Below are 15,780 nucleotides of genomic sequence, written 5' to 3'. Positions count from 1 at the left end.
CTGTTCCTACCACCGCCACAGTTACAACAACCCCATTAACGCTTGATCTTAAATTAACTAAACCAAATCCAAAAATTTATACAATTGGACCATATGTAATCAGAAATACAGGTCAGCAACAAATGTTGTTTAACCCAGAATGGTCTCTTAAAAGAATAGAGTTACAAATACAAGTCAATGTTTCTGATGCTAAGCCATCCTGTTCCCTCTTCTTACGAACCTCTTATGAGGGATGGACAACTTGGTTAAGTAAAAGGACCAGAGCAATCCAGGTCGGTTTCTATCTATGATGGACCCTCCCCAGTACAAAAGGACTGGGAAAGTGAGGCCAATGCTTGAAGTACACCTCTCCCCTCAAGCAATGACCTCAACTAAATTGCCTAAGTAGCCACCCACCTTTAACCCCTAAAAAAGGGTCGCTAGCATAGCAGAGTCTGGCAAATGCAAAAGGCTTAAGCCCTTTAATCAGAGGTTCAAATCCTCTCCCTAGCTTTCCCCGCCCAACCATGACTCAACCTCTACTCCCAATCTACCTCACCATATTCTTAGCCTATGCTCTTCCAATCCTAATTGCCATAGCCTTCCTAACACTAGTGGAACAAAAGGTTCTAAGCTACATACAAGCCCGAAAAGGTCCAAAGATTGTAGGCCCCTTCAGACTTCTACAGCCCGTAGCAGATGGAGTAAAATTATTCACCAAAGAACCCATACAACCATCTACTTCTTCCCCACTACTCTTCACCCTGACCCCAGTATTAGCCCTTCTTCTTGCAATCTCTATTTGAATCCCCCTTCCCCTACCCTTCTCCCTTACAGATTTAAACCTAGGCCTACTATTCCTCCTAGCCATATCTAGCCTAGCAGTATATTCAATCCTATGATCGGGCTGAACCTCAAACTTAAAATATGCCCTAATTGGCGCACTATGAGCAGTTGCACAAACCATCTCATATGAAGTAACACTAGCCATCATCCTCCTCTTTTAATCGTACTAAGTGGGAATTACACACTAAACACCCTTGCCACCACCCAAGAGCCACTATACTTAATCTTCTCCACCTGACCCCTTACAATAATATGGTACATCTCCACTCTTGCTGAAACTAACCGCGCCCCATTTGACCATACAGAAGGATAATCCGAATTAATATCAGGCTTCAATGTAGAACACGCCGCAGGTCCATTTGCCTTATTTTTCCTAGCTGAATACGCAAATATTATACTAATAAATACACTTACTGCCATCTTATTCATTAACCCTAGCTCCCTCAACCCATCCTCAGAGCTATTCCCAATAATCCTCGCCACAAAGACCCTACTACTCTCCTCAGGCTTCCTATGAGTTCGTGCCTCATATCCACGATTTTGCTACGAACAACTTATACACCTTCTCTGAAAAAACTTCCTACCACTAACACTAGCACTATGTCTTTGACACACCAGCATACCAATCTGCTACGCAGGCCTCCCTCCTGCCTAAAAACACACCCAAACATAAGGAAATGTGCCTGAACACTTAAGGGTCACTATGATAAAGTGAACATAGAGGTGCACCAACCCTCTCATTTCCTGAAAATTTTAGGAAAGTAGGAATTGAACCTACACAAAAGAGATCAAAACCTTTCATACTCCCTTTATATTACTTCCTAGTAGGGTCAGCTAAGCAAAAGCTATTGGGCCCTGAAAATGATGGTTTAACCCCTTCTCCTACTAAATGAGTCCCCTCACAAAACTAATCTCCTCCTTAAGTCTCCTACTAGGGACAACCATCACAATCTCAAGCAACCATTGAGTAATAGCATGAGCCAGACTAGAAATCAATACCCTCACCATCATCTCCTTCATCTCAAAATCACACCACCCTCGAGCCATCGAGGCTACAATCAAATATTTCCTAGTCCAAGCAACCGCCTCCACACTAGTCCTTTTTTCAAGCACAATCAATGCATAATTCACTGGACAGTGAGACATCACTCAACTAACCCACCCAGTAGCTTGTCTACTACTAACAACAGCAATCACAATAAAACTAGGCCTAGTACCCTTCCACTTCTGATTCCCAGAAGTCCTACAAGGCTCACCCATAACCACCGCCCTACTCCTCTCTACAGCAATAAAACTCCCCCCATCACCATTCTCTTCCTAACTGCTCCCTCATTAAACCCAACCTTATTAACAACCATAGCTATCGCATCTGCTGCTGTTGGAGGATGAATAGGACTCAATCAAACGCAAGTCCGAAAAATCCTAGCCTCATCAATTGCTCACTTAGGCTGAATAACCACCATTCTCATATATAACCCCAAACTAACAATAATGACCTTCTACCTTTACTCCCTAATAACTACTACCATCTTTTTCACCTTCAACACAACCAATTCATCAAAACTATCCACAATAATAACCTCTTGAACAAAAATACCAACACTAAACGCATCCCTAATGCTAGCATTATTATCCTTAGATGGCTTACCTCCACTAACTGGTTTCTTACCTAAATGACTTATTATCCAGGAACTAACTAAACAAGAAATATCCACTACAGCTGTAATCATCGCTATACTCTCTCTACTGGGCCTATTCTTCTATCTACACCTCACATACTGCTCTACAATTACACTCCCACCAAACACTATAAACTACATAAAACAATGGTATACTAACAAACCCACAAGCACACCAATTGCCACCCTAACTTCCCTATCAACCCTCCTTCTCCCCCATCCCCCATAATTTCAACCATCGCCTAGAAACTTAGGATAACCAACTTTAAACCGAAGGCCTTCAAAGCCATAAATAAGAGTTAAACTCTCTTAGTTTTTGCCCATGCTACTAAGACCAGCAGGACATAAACCTGCACCCTCTGAATGCAACCCAGATGCTCTAATTAAGCTAGGGCCTTCTCCAAAAACCTAGACAGATGGGCCTCAATCCCATAAACTCCTAATTAACAGCTAGGCGCTTAAACCAACAAGCTTCTGTCTACCAGACTCCTGTACACATTATAGTGTACATCAATGAGCTTGCAACTCAACATGAACTTCACCACAGAGCCGATAAGAAGAGGAATCAAACCTCTGTAAAAACCTCCTTTTCCCCCACCTTTCCATTTTGTTATTATTATTACTATTGTTATTGTTGCTGTTATTATTGTTGTTCTTACCTCTTTATTCTGTTTAAATTATTAAATTGTTCTTATCTCAACCCTTGAGTTTTACATTCCTTTCCGATTCTCCTCCTCATCCCTCTGAGTGAGGGGCAGTGAGCGAGCGGCTGCGTGGTGCTTGGTTAAACCACAACACTTGGTTAATATTAACCAAACTTAATTTCTGGGTAGCTTTGGAAAATACTTTTTGCATTCAAACATTCAAGGGGTGATGCATAGCTGGTCATATTGTACTTTGTTTCTTCTTCTGTCAGAGCACTGAAATTATACCTTTTGACTAGGTAAAATTGCTTCTGTAACATATACCTGTACAGCTATCTGGCTGGAAATCCATTTGCAAAGGTAAAATTTTGTGTTGTGGTATGAAAAGTGCAGGACTTATTGTTTATAATGTATTGGAGGCTTTCTGCATATCTGATGCATTTCTCTAACTAAGAATAAATCATCTATTGGACACAAAAAATTAGTTCATTTAATTTGATGTTGTGATACTGCAACTTGAGGAAAGACAAGCTTCCCGGAATGTAAAAATATTTTCCGGGGGGAGAGGGGGGAATAACAAGTCAATGAATTGTGATTAGTTCAGCAGTCTTTTTTTCTTAATATTTAATTAAATCTAATTTCTTTTTAGATGGAAGTTACCAGGCTATTAGATCATCAGCTTTTATTACTTTTACCATTGTTGCTTGTACATTTTCCATCTAGATTCTCATTATTTCAGTGTCTAATCAGTTCTTTCACTTTCTAAGCAACTTTTGTGTTCTGAGCATCCTAGGTGATACTTAGCTTTATTTTGATAGTTTCATTCATATGGTGGGGGGGAAATCTCTTTGAATTTGGTTTGACTTCTTTTGAAGACTGGGACTTGTATATATTGGAAAAGATGAAACTGGCTAACATTGAACTGTGGTTAGGCAAGGTATTCAGGTTTTTGTTGCTGTTGAAGTTGTACCCCTTGCCCTCTCCCCACAGTTGAAGTGCCATTTAGGTGCCTAGCAATCATAACAGCCAGGTAATTCAGATAAAATATTTAGATGCTGCCAGAAGTATAGCATGTGTATATTGTGTTTGCTTGGCAAGGTGGTTTTGGTTGTGGGTTGTTTGGGTGTGGGGTTTTTTTTTTTGGGGGGGGGAGCTACAGTGGTGGCTTCTGTGAGAAAATGTCAGAAGCTGCCTCTATGTCCAATAGAGCCAATGCCAGCCGGCTCCAAGATGGACCCGCCACTGGCCAACATCAAGCCCATTAGTGATGGTGGCAGCACCTCTGTGATAACATATTTAAGAAGGGGGGGAAACTCACACAACAAATTACATCCAGAGAGAGGAGTGAGAATATGTGAGAAAAACAACTCTGCAGACACCAAGGTCATTGCAGAAGGAGAGGGAGGAGATGCTCCAGGTGCTGAAGCAGAGATTCCCCTGCAGCCTGTGGTGAAGACCATCGTGATGCAGGCTGTGCCCCTGCGGCCCATGGAGGTCCATGGTAGAGCACATGATACCCACCTGCAGACCAGGGAGGACCCCACAAAGGAGCAGGTGGATGCCCAAAGGAGGCTGTGAGCCCATGGGAAACCTGCACTAGAGCTGGCTCCTGGTGGGACCTGAGGCCCCATGGAGACAAGACCAGGCTGGAGCAGGTTTGCTGGCAGGGCTTGTGACCCTGTGAGGGACCTAGGCTGGAGAAGTCCATTACTGAAGGACTGTCTTCCATGGAATGGACCCATGCTGGAGCAGTTTGTAAAGAACTGCAGCCCATGGGAAGGACTCATGTTGGAGAAGTTTGTGGAGGACTGTCTCCTATGGGAGGGACCCCATGCTGGAGCAGGGGCAGAGTGTGAGGAGCCCTCCCCCGAGGAGGAAGGAGCAGCAGAGACAAGGTGTGATAAACTGGTTGACTTTTAAAAATAGTTTAGAAGAGTCCTTGGTTATCCCAAAGTGAAAGGTCATTTTGTCCTTATTTATTTCATAGAATCATAGAATGGTTTGGGTTGGAAGGGACCTTAAAGATCATCTAGTTCCAACCCCCCTGCCATGGGAAGGGACACCTTCTGCTAGACCAGATTTCTCAAAGCCCCATTCAACCTGGCTTTGAATACTTCCAGGGATAGGGTATCCACAACTTCTCTGGGCAACCTGTGCCAGTGCCTCACCACTCTCATAGTGAAGAATTTCTTCCTAATATCTAATCTAAATCTACCCTCTTTCAGTTTAAAAATGTTACCAAGCATCCTATCACTACACTCGCTGATAAAGAGTCCCTCTCCAGCTTTCCTGTTGGCCTCTAGGTACTGGAAAGCCACAATAAGGTCTCCCCAGAACCTTCTCTTCTCCAGGCTGAACAACTCCAATTCTCTCAGGCTGTCCTCATAGGAGAGGTGCTCCAGCCCTCTGATCATCTTCGTGGCCTCCTCTGGACCCTCTCCAACAGATCCATGGCCTTCTTACGTTGGGGGCCTCAGAGCTGGATGCAGTACTGCAGGTGGAGTAGAGGGGGAGAATCCCCTCCCTAGATCTGCTGGCCATACTACTTTTGATGCAGCTGTCATTGTTTAACCCCAGATGGCAATTAAGTACCACACAGCCGCTTGCTCATTCCCTCCTCACCCAGAGGGATGGGGAGGAGAATCGGAAAGGAATGTAAAACTCAAGAGTTGAGATAAGAACAATTTAATAATTGAAATAGAATAAAAATGGAAGAACAATAATAATAATAACACTAAGAGTTATAATGAAAAGGAGGTATGTGTGTGTGAAGGAATGAAATCCAAAGGGAAAGGAGGAAAGAAAACAAGTGATGCACAATACAGCTGATCACCACCAACTGACTGATGCCCAGCCAGTCCCTGAGTAATGATCTGGACCCAATATCCCAGCATCAGAGCAACCAGCTCACCTGGATGACAGCTGAAATCTTTTAACGTATCTCACAGTTCAGTTAGGGATAGGGATCATGTGGTTTCTGGCTCATTCATTATTTCAGTCCCTTCCCCCTCCTGTTCTTGTGACTGCTCTGCTGCAGAACAAGCTGCCTCTTCTGATTCTCCCTCCTGCTCCCTTTTAGGAGAAGCTGACCTCTGCTTCCATTGTTTCTTTGTGACTATAGGGGCAACTGATAGAGTTGAGGGGTGGGTCTCTGGTTTAGCCTGTGTCTGCTTGTATGTCTTCAGATTCAGAGACCCTCTCTTCTCCTTGAGGGTGCTAAATAGTGCTGAACAGTACTTGGTAGGCATAGGCCAGTCTCCAGCACAGTGCAATAAGTTGTGCCTCTTTGGAATAGCTAGGACATACTTTTTTCAAACATTCTATCACTTCATCAGGATCCTGCACTTGGTTGGGAGTGAAGTCTCAGACCATCAGAGGTGACAACCTTTCTAGATACCTGTCCATATTCTCCCACATGCATTTCCATACATAACCACTGTGGTGGGTTGACCTTGGCTGGACACTAGGTTCCCACCAAGTCACTCTATCACTCCCCCTCCTCAGCAGGACAGTAGGCATAAAATAAGATGAAAAAAAATCATGGGTTGAGTTAAAGTCAGTTTAGTAAAGAAAAGCAAAGGCCTCACATGGCAACAAAGGAAACAAAAAATATTTATTCTCTCTTTCCCATCAGCAAGCAATGTCCAGCTACTTCCTGGGAAGTAGGGCCTTGGTACTCATAGCAGTTGCTCTGGAAGACAAATGCTTTAATAACAAATGCCCCCCCCCCCCCCCCCCCCCCACTTTTATTGCTGAGCATGACATCATATGGTATGGAATATCCCATTGGATTCCATTGGTCACTTTGGGTCAGCTGTCCTGGCTATGTCCCCTCCCAAGATCTTGCCCACCCCCAGCCTACTGGTGAGGTGGGGGAAAGGTTGGAGAGACAGCCTTGATGCTGAGGGAGCGATGCTCAGCAGTAGCCAAAGCACTGGTGTGTTATCACCACCTTTCTAGCTACCAATATAAAGCACAGCACTGTGAGGGCTGCTATGGGGAAAATGGACTCCATCCTAGCCAGACCCAATACAACTACACTTCTTTGGGGCCTGAGTGATAACCTAAATAGCTGGTTAACCTTAGAAAAAGCTGAAACAACATTCCTAAGAAGTACCAATAGGAGTATTTTGGTTACCCAAGGATGTTCAGGATACTGAAGAGTTATTGTAATGAGGGAGAAAACATCACAGAATAAGGTGGTGAAGGTGCCGTTCTGTATTTCTACCACCAAAAACCTCTCAGAGGAAAAAGTGTAATTGTTAATTGTTTCCATGAGATGGTTCTCAAAGCATAGTAATGATACCAGTGCAGAGTCCAAATACCACATTAAGCTCAAGGTCAGTGTTTTAATAAGAAATTTCCCAGGCAAAATACCAAAAAGAGTACAGCAAACCAAAAAAGCCAAAATCAGTCTTTAAAACGTACAGCAAAAAATAGAACCTAATGTCAAGAACCAATAAGTCAATATCATAATCAGCAACTGTTAAACAGCTAGAAAAATTATAAATTCCTTCTAATACTTTCTGGTTAAATCTGTTGTTATCTCAAACCCTTTGAGCCCCATGTTGGCTGCCAAAAAGGACTGTTGTGGTTTAACCCCAGTAGGCAGCTAAGCCTGACACAGCCACTCGCTCACTACCCCACAGTGGGTTGGGGAAGAGGATCTGAAGAGTAAAAGTGAGAAAACTCATGGGTTGACATAAAGACAGTTTAATAGGGAAAGCAAAAGCCACATGTGCAAGCAAAGCAAAACCAAGGAATTAATTCACCGCTCCCCATGGGCAGGCAGGTGTTCAGCCATTGCCAGGAAAGCAGGGCTCCATCATGCGTAACGGTGACTTGGGAAGACAAATGCCATCAGTCCAAACGTCCCCCCTTCCTCTTCTTCCCCCCAATTTATATGCTGAACATGATGATCTATGGTCTGGAATATCCCTTTGGTCAGTTGGGGTCATCTATCCCGGCTGTGTCCCCTCCCAACTTCTTGTGCACCCCCAGCCTACTCACTGGTGGGATGGGGTGAGAAGCAGAAAAGGCCTTGACTGTGTGTAAGCACTGCTCAGCAGTAACTGAAACATCCCTGCGTTATCAACACTGTTTCCAGCACAAATACAAAACATAACCCCATACTAGCTACTGTGAAGAAAATTAACTCCATCCCAGCCAAAATCAGTACAGGTGGGTGAAGAGGAAGAGTGCGGCCTATGTCTTTTGGCAATATTAGGCTGGTCAACTGACCCATCATGTAGCTGTAGCTTAAGCCAGTTTGGGTGTTTTTCTCAATCATGGGATTATTGCTTTATGAGCATCTAGAAAAATCTAAAAGCTGACCTTTTGAAGTACCATCTGCCCGTACTATTAGTTTGAATTTGATTATAAACAAGAAATCTAATCAAGTAATGTTGACTTGGTTATCACTAATATTTGGTTGTGCAATCCAGCCAAATAGCTTTAGATGAGGTATAATTTATGAATTTTTTGTTTGATGACCACATCAGAAAGCATTTCATTAATGTTTATTTCTTTTGCACAACCTCTATGTTCCAACCTCCAGTTCAGAGCCCAATTTGTAGCACTATAAATGAATTGCCCATAATCTGCTCACAGTCAGTAGGTGTGGGGGCTTCTGCAGAGTTTAAGCCCCTCCTAGAGGAAAGCAGCTGCTATACAAACTTATTAGAGCACAGTATTTCTTAACTCAGGAAAGTGACAGGCCAAAGGGAATCTCCAAGATAAGCTTTGGCCAAGAGCAGATCACTTGAATGCTAACAGTAGCTCTCTAAGTAAAGGTGTAAGTAGTTGCAATACAGTCCTTACAAGCAGCCCTGTGTGTTTCTGATTTAAAAGTATATCTTGAGTATGGCAAGGAGGTCTCTTGAATCTTAATGCATTTTGCTTTATTCTGGAAAGATGGCACTAGTTTATTCACTACATAAATATTCCCACATTACTTTTAACATATTCCTTGCCTCAATCCAATTGCTACAATTACTATAGTTGGGTTACAGAGATGACAGTGGAGTGCATACAAGATGCTGAGAGTATTCTCTGTAGAGCCAGTGAAGTTTGGGAAGAACACTGAAAGATGTACCTGATTTGGTCTAACATTAATTTGAATCATTATTTGCAAATCTGGTTAGATCTACTTGTGTATCCATTGTAAACATACACTTCATGTCTGTCTTTATAGCTAATGGCAACAATAACAATAAAAACCCTCCTGCCTTGCTGGAAGAGAGGTGAAGAAGGCTTCGCTAAACATTCACAGTGCAGATACAGAGGCAAGTACAGAATACTTTAACAAGTCTAAGAGACTAGAAGGTCCTTTAACTAAAGAAAAATGTCCAGTAGAGCCTTAACAAGAATTTTAATGTGGTTGGATAATCTGTCATTGGACTGGACAGATGAGTGATGGCAGATATTGTTGTCCACTATGAACACTAACAAAGTTCTTAAAAATATTCTACTGTTTTCGTAATACCAGAAAAAAAGCAATAGAAGGCATCATGGGATTTCAAATATAGTAGCAGGAGATTCCAAATTGTCACCAGTTAACTTTTACAGGGTCAATGTAGAAATCTGTCTTGCTTTCAAACTGCATTGTATATAGCACAGTATGCTGTGCATACTTCACAGCTTCTGTGAAGAGGACATAGCTGGTTACTGGTACTGCTGGACATAGGAACAAGGTCTTAAGATCCAGATGCTGAAATAACAGCTCATAGACTGTTGTGAATAGTTGAAATAGTGAAACATGTCTGCTGGATATTACTCTTGCTGTGTGTTGGTACAAATACATTTACCTTTATTGATGACTTGAATAGGAATATAGCTGAGTCTGTGTTCCCCTGGGCTGGGAATGACTCAAGGGTAAAACTCAGCATGGTTTTTGCTTAAAAACTGGTGTCAGAGTAACAGTCACCAATTTAAGAAAGATGTGATATTTTTTGAAAGTACTTCTCAACTTGTGACAACTATTGGCTTTTCTTAACCCTCAGTATCATGAAAAGTAGGAAACTGCACTGTTGCTGCTTACACAGTGGATGAACTGCTTCCTGAAACACAAATCATGGTTTTACTCTTTTTGACCAAAACCAGGTTATTGTAGGACTGTTTTAAGTTGGATGATCCCTTAGAAGAAAGGCTAGAAGGAGCCATTTGCCAAAAACCCCTCTGCATTCTAATTTATGTTTTTGTGGCATCGCTTGGGGATCAGCTGTCAAAAGACCTGCCACCTTGAGCAATCCAGAAATATTATAGCTCAGGAAAACAGGGGTAGAGGTTCCCCACTTCTCCCTCTAGGAAACTCGTTGTTGCCTGGAAGCAAAGAAGGATGCTTAGGTGAACTATGACCCCCACACTCAGTCAGCACCAAATGCAGTAATGTTAAGCCCTAGCTCATAGCTACATGGACAAAGCAGGAATTCTTACAAGGGAAGACATCCTGCAGGCTCTCCCAGTGTACTGAAGATATCAACTTCAGCTATGGAGAAGGTTGAGGGTCTCCTTAATTATTTTGCAAAAGGCAAGAGAATAGCTGTAGTGGCTCATCACCTTCTGTTTAATATAATAATTATTATGTAATTAATAATTATAACAATTATAAATATTATAAACAATAATTAAAATAGCTATCCCAGATTTAAAAACAAAGAATGGATCCCAAATGAAGTGAAAGCAGCTATAGAAAATGCAGAATTTGAGTATTAAATGTTTAATAAGCAATCCAGAATAGGCCTCTTGTGTTTCTAAGATTATTTTACTCTTTAAAGACTGTATGCTTTCTAATGGTATTGAGTTAACTAAATGAGAATTTAAAAATCAATATGTCAGTAAACATGGAGGTCAAACTGAGTTGAGAAGGAATACTCAGTAGTGCAATAATATGCAGAGTTGACGATAAACAGAGAGTTTTCAATTAAGAGGCCTGGTAATCAGTCCAATAAAGGGCACTGCACAGTAAATATGCTATTTGCTGCTTTAGTACCTTGAACTGTTTTTAGCTTACTCTGTCCTTGAAGGAATTCCTGTTTTTTCTTGCATGCTCTAAAGTAAAATTGCCCTTTCATGACAACTGAAATGGAAACCAATTATCTAGCAATTCCAAGAAAACAAAAGGTACACAGATATTAAGATGCTGATCTTAAGCTTTTCTCAAACATGCAAGACTTGAAATGTAATGCTTTTTGGCACAATGCAAGACCTTCCTTTCTAGTTAGATGGCAAAATCCATCCCACTTGTAAGTCTCATGCTGTTCCAGTTGGTAACCAAATATCTTAGCTCCTTCAAATACCCTACATAAATATTTGGTAGTGGTAGAGGTAGTCAATTATGCCTGAAAAACTACCTGATCATGTACTTAGATAATCACAAACCTGCTTGAGCAGTATAAATCCAGTTTATAGTAGTTGCAAAGAGTATGTAGGCACTGGCTTATAATAACAAAAGTCAAATGTTAACAGAAGTGCCAGAGCAGTGATCTCTGACACTTTAAGTTAAATGAAGCCTAGAAGGACTGAGCAGTGTTGTACCCTTTTACATCCATAACCAGTGACTGAGGATGCTGGGGAAGAAGGAAGGAAATGGCTTGTGAGCTCTCCTTGCCATAGTCTGTTCTGCCATTGTTGAATACAGAGTCCTGGGTTAGATGGGCCATTCAGTCTGACCACAGGGCACTTGTGTTCTTCAGTCCTGCCTTCCAGCAAAATATAAGGATCAAACCCTTGGACTATTTCTTTCCAGCATGACAAGAATGGTACTTACTGAAATGATATCCAGCCAGCTGAAAAAAGTCAATTTAATAAGTCATTACTTATTAAACTATACAGACTGTGGGATTAAGTAGGAAAGAAAAAAATTCAAATATGCATTTGTTCAGTTTCAGCTTTTGTTTTTGTGCTCACAAATCGGAAGGACTATTCTCAGACTGCCAAAGTAGTACTTAAATCACCTACTGTTTTGAACTGGTGGAACATAAGAAATCAGAAAGGATTACTTTAATCTTGCCACTGATTCCTGTGCACTCAACAAAATATATGTTTATTAAGGAAGTTAGGGAATGTACAGCATTTGATAGCACCATTTAGTGAAAACAGCTCATGTCTACAAAGTTGATTTTTCTGATAAGTATATCCACAGTTAGGCCTAATCTAAGTTATTAGTCAAGCATACCAATTTAGTAAAGGCACAAGTCATTGTATACATCTCAGGCATTTCAGTTCAGTAAAGATGCAACTCTTTGCAGAAGCCATCTTTCCACCTACCATCTCTGTGGTGGTTTTAAATATATAAAAGTCCATATATTATCATAGAATCACAGAATAGTTTGGGTTAGAAGGGATCTTTAAAGGTCATCTAGTTCAACCCCCCTGCAATCAACAGGGACATCTTCAACTAAATCAGGTCACTCAGAGCCCTGTCCAATCTGACCTTGAATGTTTCCAGGGATGGGGCACCTACCACTGCTCTGGGCAACCTGGGCCAGTGTTTCACCACTCTCAGTGTAAAAAAATTCTTCTTTATATCTAGTTTGAGTCTCCCCTCTTTTAGTTTAAAATTATTACCCTTTTTCCTATTGCTAAAGCTCTACTAAAAAGTTTGTCCCCATCTTATAAGGCCCCTTTAAGTACTGAAAGGCCGCAATAAGGTCTCCCTGGAGCCTTTTCTTCTCCAGGCTGAACAACCCCAACTCTCTCAGCCTGTCCTCGTAGGAGAGGTGTTCCAGATCATTTTTGTGGCCCTCCTCTGGACCCACTTCAACAGATCCATGTCTTTCCTGTACTGATTCTCTCAACTACTTATTACTAACAAATCAATTAATACTTTAAAAATGTTCAGTACAGGCATAGTTTTGTTCTATTATTGCTTAGAAGCTCTGTGGAACTAACTGCAAAAATATAAGCAATATAAATCATTATTTAAATTATATATTACGTTTATTATGGATGCAAAGTTTAAAAAAGATTTTTTAATGAAAAAATCAGAAGTATTTGCAGTATTTGTAAGATAAACTTTTATGCTAATTTATAGTCCAACGTAATAATAATCCATAAAAATCCAGATCCTTTAGAGTTGTGTTTACAAATCAATTTTCTTAGGAGGCAGCTACAAAGGATAGTGCTGTATACACAAGCAAGAACCAGCTTGCTACATATGGTTTTCTTATCAGATAGACACATATACTTTTTACACTGTTTTTAAATTTCTTTTAAAAAGGTCTATATAAACTTGTATGGCTTCAAAATTGTAACCTGCACCCAATGAAAATGTATGTATAATTACCTAGTTTAAAAGTGCTGAAACATAACTACTTAATTTAACTAAGAAATGAAAGTAATACTTGATTAAAAACAGCATTACAGTTTTGGGTTTTCATTAAGAAAATATTGTCATGTTTAACAGTTTGATTGCAAAGCAGATTACAATTAAGATGCCAGTAAAAAGACTATCATATGTTAGAAATTTACTATTCAATAAAATTAGCAAGTTAGGAGCCAAATATACTCTTCCAATCAAGTCTATAATACAGTATGTGGTTAGTGCTAATAATGGAACCCTTATCCACAAAAGTGTGTAGTATACATTAGAATTTATGTAGCCTCTACAAAGCTTAATTTATTGTAAAGCCTCAGCAGTCCAGTTCATTACTGGTTTTGCATGACTTAGTTCAAGCAAGTTTTATTGTTTTAATAGAGAATTTGAAATAGATACTGATATTCAAAATGGTCATATAAAATTCCCACTTGTAGGTTACTGAATTATTTTACCCCAATACTTTTGATTTCAGCATTGAAAAAGCACTTGACGATACAAATACATAAAAGATTTTCTAAATTAGTGACTTGCTTTAAAAAACATCACTAATGTGTCACTTCCCTGTGCTAAGGCTGTGGCAAGCAGATTAGATGACAATATAAATATTAAAATCGGTGGGTTTAAATAAAATTGGAACTAATATAAATGATAGTACTTGTCATCCTGCTGTTATAAAATGCCCTTCTAAAATGCTATTCCTCCCAAAGTACTATGTTTACGTTCACATTGCACAACCCTCAAAGCACTTAAATTCCAAAGACTTGCTTGCAGTCAAAGTGAGAGGAAATGCTGTTTGCTTTTACCATTTTCTGTGATTTTTCAGGATTTTCATCTTTGGTGACATTAAAGTTACTATCTCAAAGTTTCAAAGTCCTGCATGATGCATCTCCCCTTACTACAGCTGCATTTATTGCAATTACCCCATGAGGAATTTTTATAAAGTATGTATTATACAGACACCGTGTTTTCTTGATGAAGAGCCAAACTTTGAAAAAGTAATTGAGGCATGTGAATAACAAAGTGGATAGGCACAGTTGTTTGTTTTTTTTAAAGGCACAAATGTTATGTAATTCATATAAAAATAAATTAAATCCACAACATTGATTCAAACAATCACAATACCCATACAATTTACTAACTGCAAAAATAAATCTCTTCTGTCTTTTGCAATTTTGTAACACATTGCACTTAGGAATAAAACCCTATATAAAACAACTTACATGTTAATAATATACGATACAAAGACACCAAGTTACATTTTTTATCCATCTCTAACTCAGTTGGTTTTATGGCACAATTAGATGGAAGAACTACATGAGACTCTGCCTCTGTTTTCTTTAAAAACTGACAATTAAAGAATCTGAAAAATTAATATTACTTATGGAAAGCTGAAATATTTCTTACTTGCTTTCCTATATTTTTAGGTTTAATGTTTACCGTATAACATACAATTTCATACTGTCATTGAAACTATTATTTTGACTTCATCTATATAAATTTACTAAAATTTCAACAAATTTTTCCAAATATTGCAAATGATCATTTACAGACAGTGTTGAAGTTAACTTCAGTGCTATTATAAAATAATAAAAAGTTTTCAAAATTACTTTTAAAAGTACGTCTTCTGTTCTGTAGTTCAGCCTCAAAGTAGGTCAACATTTAAAAAAAAATAATGCATGTTAAAATAGTGTTTAAAAAGCAGAGAGCAGAGTCAGCTTCTTGCACTCCTTTGATCCAATGACTTCCACAGGTTCATCAGCAGTCTGCCATGTACCTTCCTGAAAAATAAAGGTATATTTTTTTGCAGTCAGTAGATAAAACAGATTTTGTCAGTATTTTCCTGGGAGCAGTTTAACTAAATATGGAAGAATTAAAAAAGTGAAAGTTTTCAGCCATGTTTTTGAGGAAAAGTAATTATTCATGCATCACTTAAATAAGTTTAATATTTTATAATTTAGCACTACAGATTATATCATATTAATTTGAATATATAAGTATGTTGTTGTCTTACCAGTGGCAAATCTCTTCTTAAGGAGGGAAAGCCGATAGCCAGTGCCTACTAGCTCTACATCTACTCCTGAAAGGGTGCTTCCTTCACTAATGAATTGCACTGCAAGTGTTGCTGGTTTACTGGGTCCTTCTGAAAGTTCAAATTTTGCTCTGAGGGATCCAGAACCTATAAAAATAACAAAACTGAAAGGCTGGTTGTTCTGCAAGACCAAGACAATCTCCCATTATTAGTAGTAAGAAGTAGAACTAACATGGTGATCTTTAAGACCTATTCTTAGTGGCAGACCTATATACATTTTCAGAA

General features: G+C 39.7%; 1 long non-coding RNA gene and 2 pseudogenes across 2 annotated transcripts; 1 reads left to right on the top strand and 2 right to left on the bottom strand.

The window, feature by feature from the left end:
- Window positions 1-539: 539 nt before the first annotated feature.
- Window positions 540-12,065, bottom strand: LOC121080624. 2 transcript variants are annotated; one of them, XR_005825446.1, is made up of 3 exons: window positions 12,056-12,065; window positions 1,323-1,472; window positions 540-566 (listed from the first exon to the last, which is right to left on the bottom strand). It is a non-coding gene; the product is annotated as an uncharacterized LOC121080624 (long non-coding RNA). The 2 variants fall into 2 exon arrangements; XR_005825445.1 differs by having other exon boundaries at window positions 1,380-1,472.
- Window positions 1,715-3,076, top strand: LOC121080623 (annotated as a pseudogene).
- A 3,156-nt stretch (window positions 12,066-15,221) lies between the features above and the next one.
- LOC121080661 overlaps window positions 15,222-15,780 on the bottom strand; it is a 65,007-nt pseudogene continuing 64,448 nt past the window's right edge.

This window comes from Falco naumanni, chromosome W (genome assembly GCF_017639655.2).
Source record: "Falco naumanni isolate bFalNau1 chromosome W, bFalNau1.pat, whole genome shotgun sequence".
Classification (NCBI taxonomy): Eukaryota; Metazoa; Chordata; class Aves; order Falconiformes; family Falconidae; genus Falco; species Falco naumanni.
This window is presented reverse-complemented; position numbering and strand designations above follow the sequence as displayed.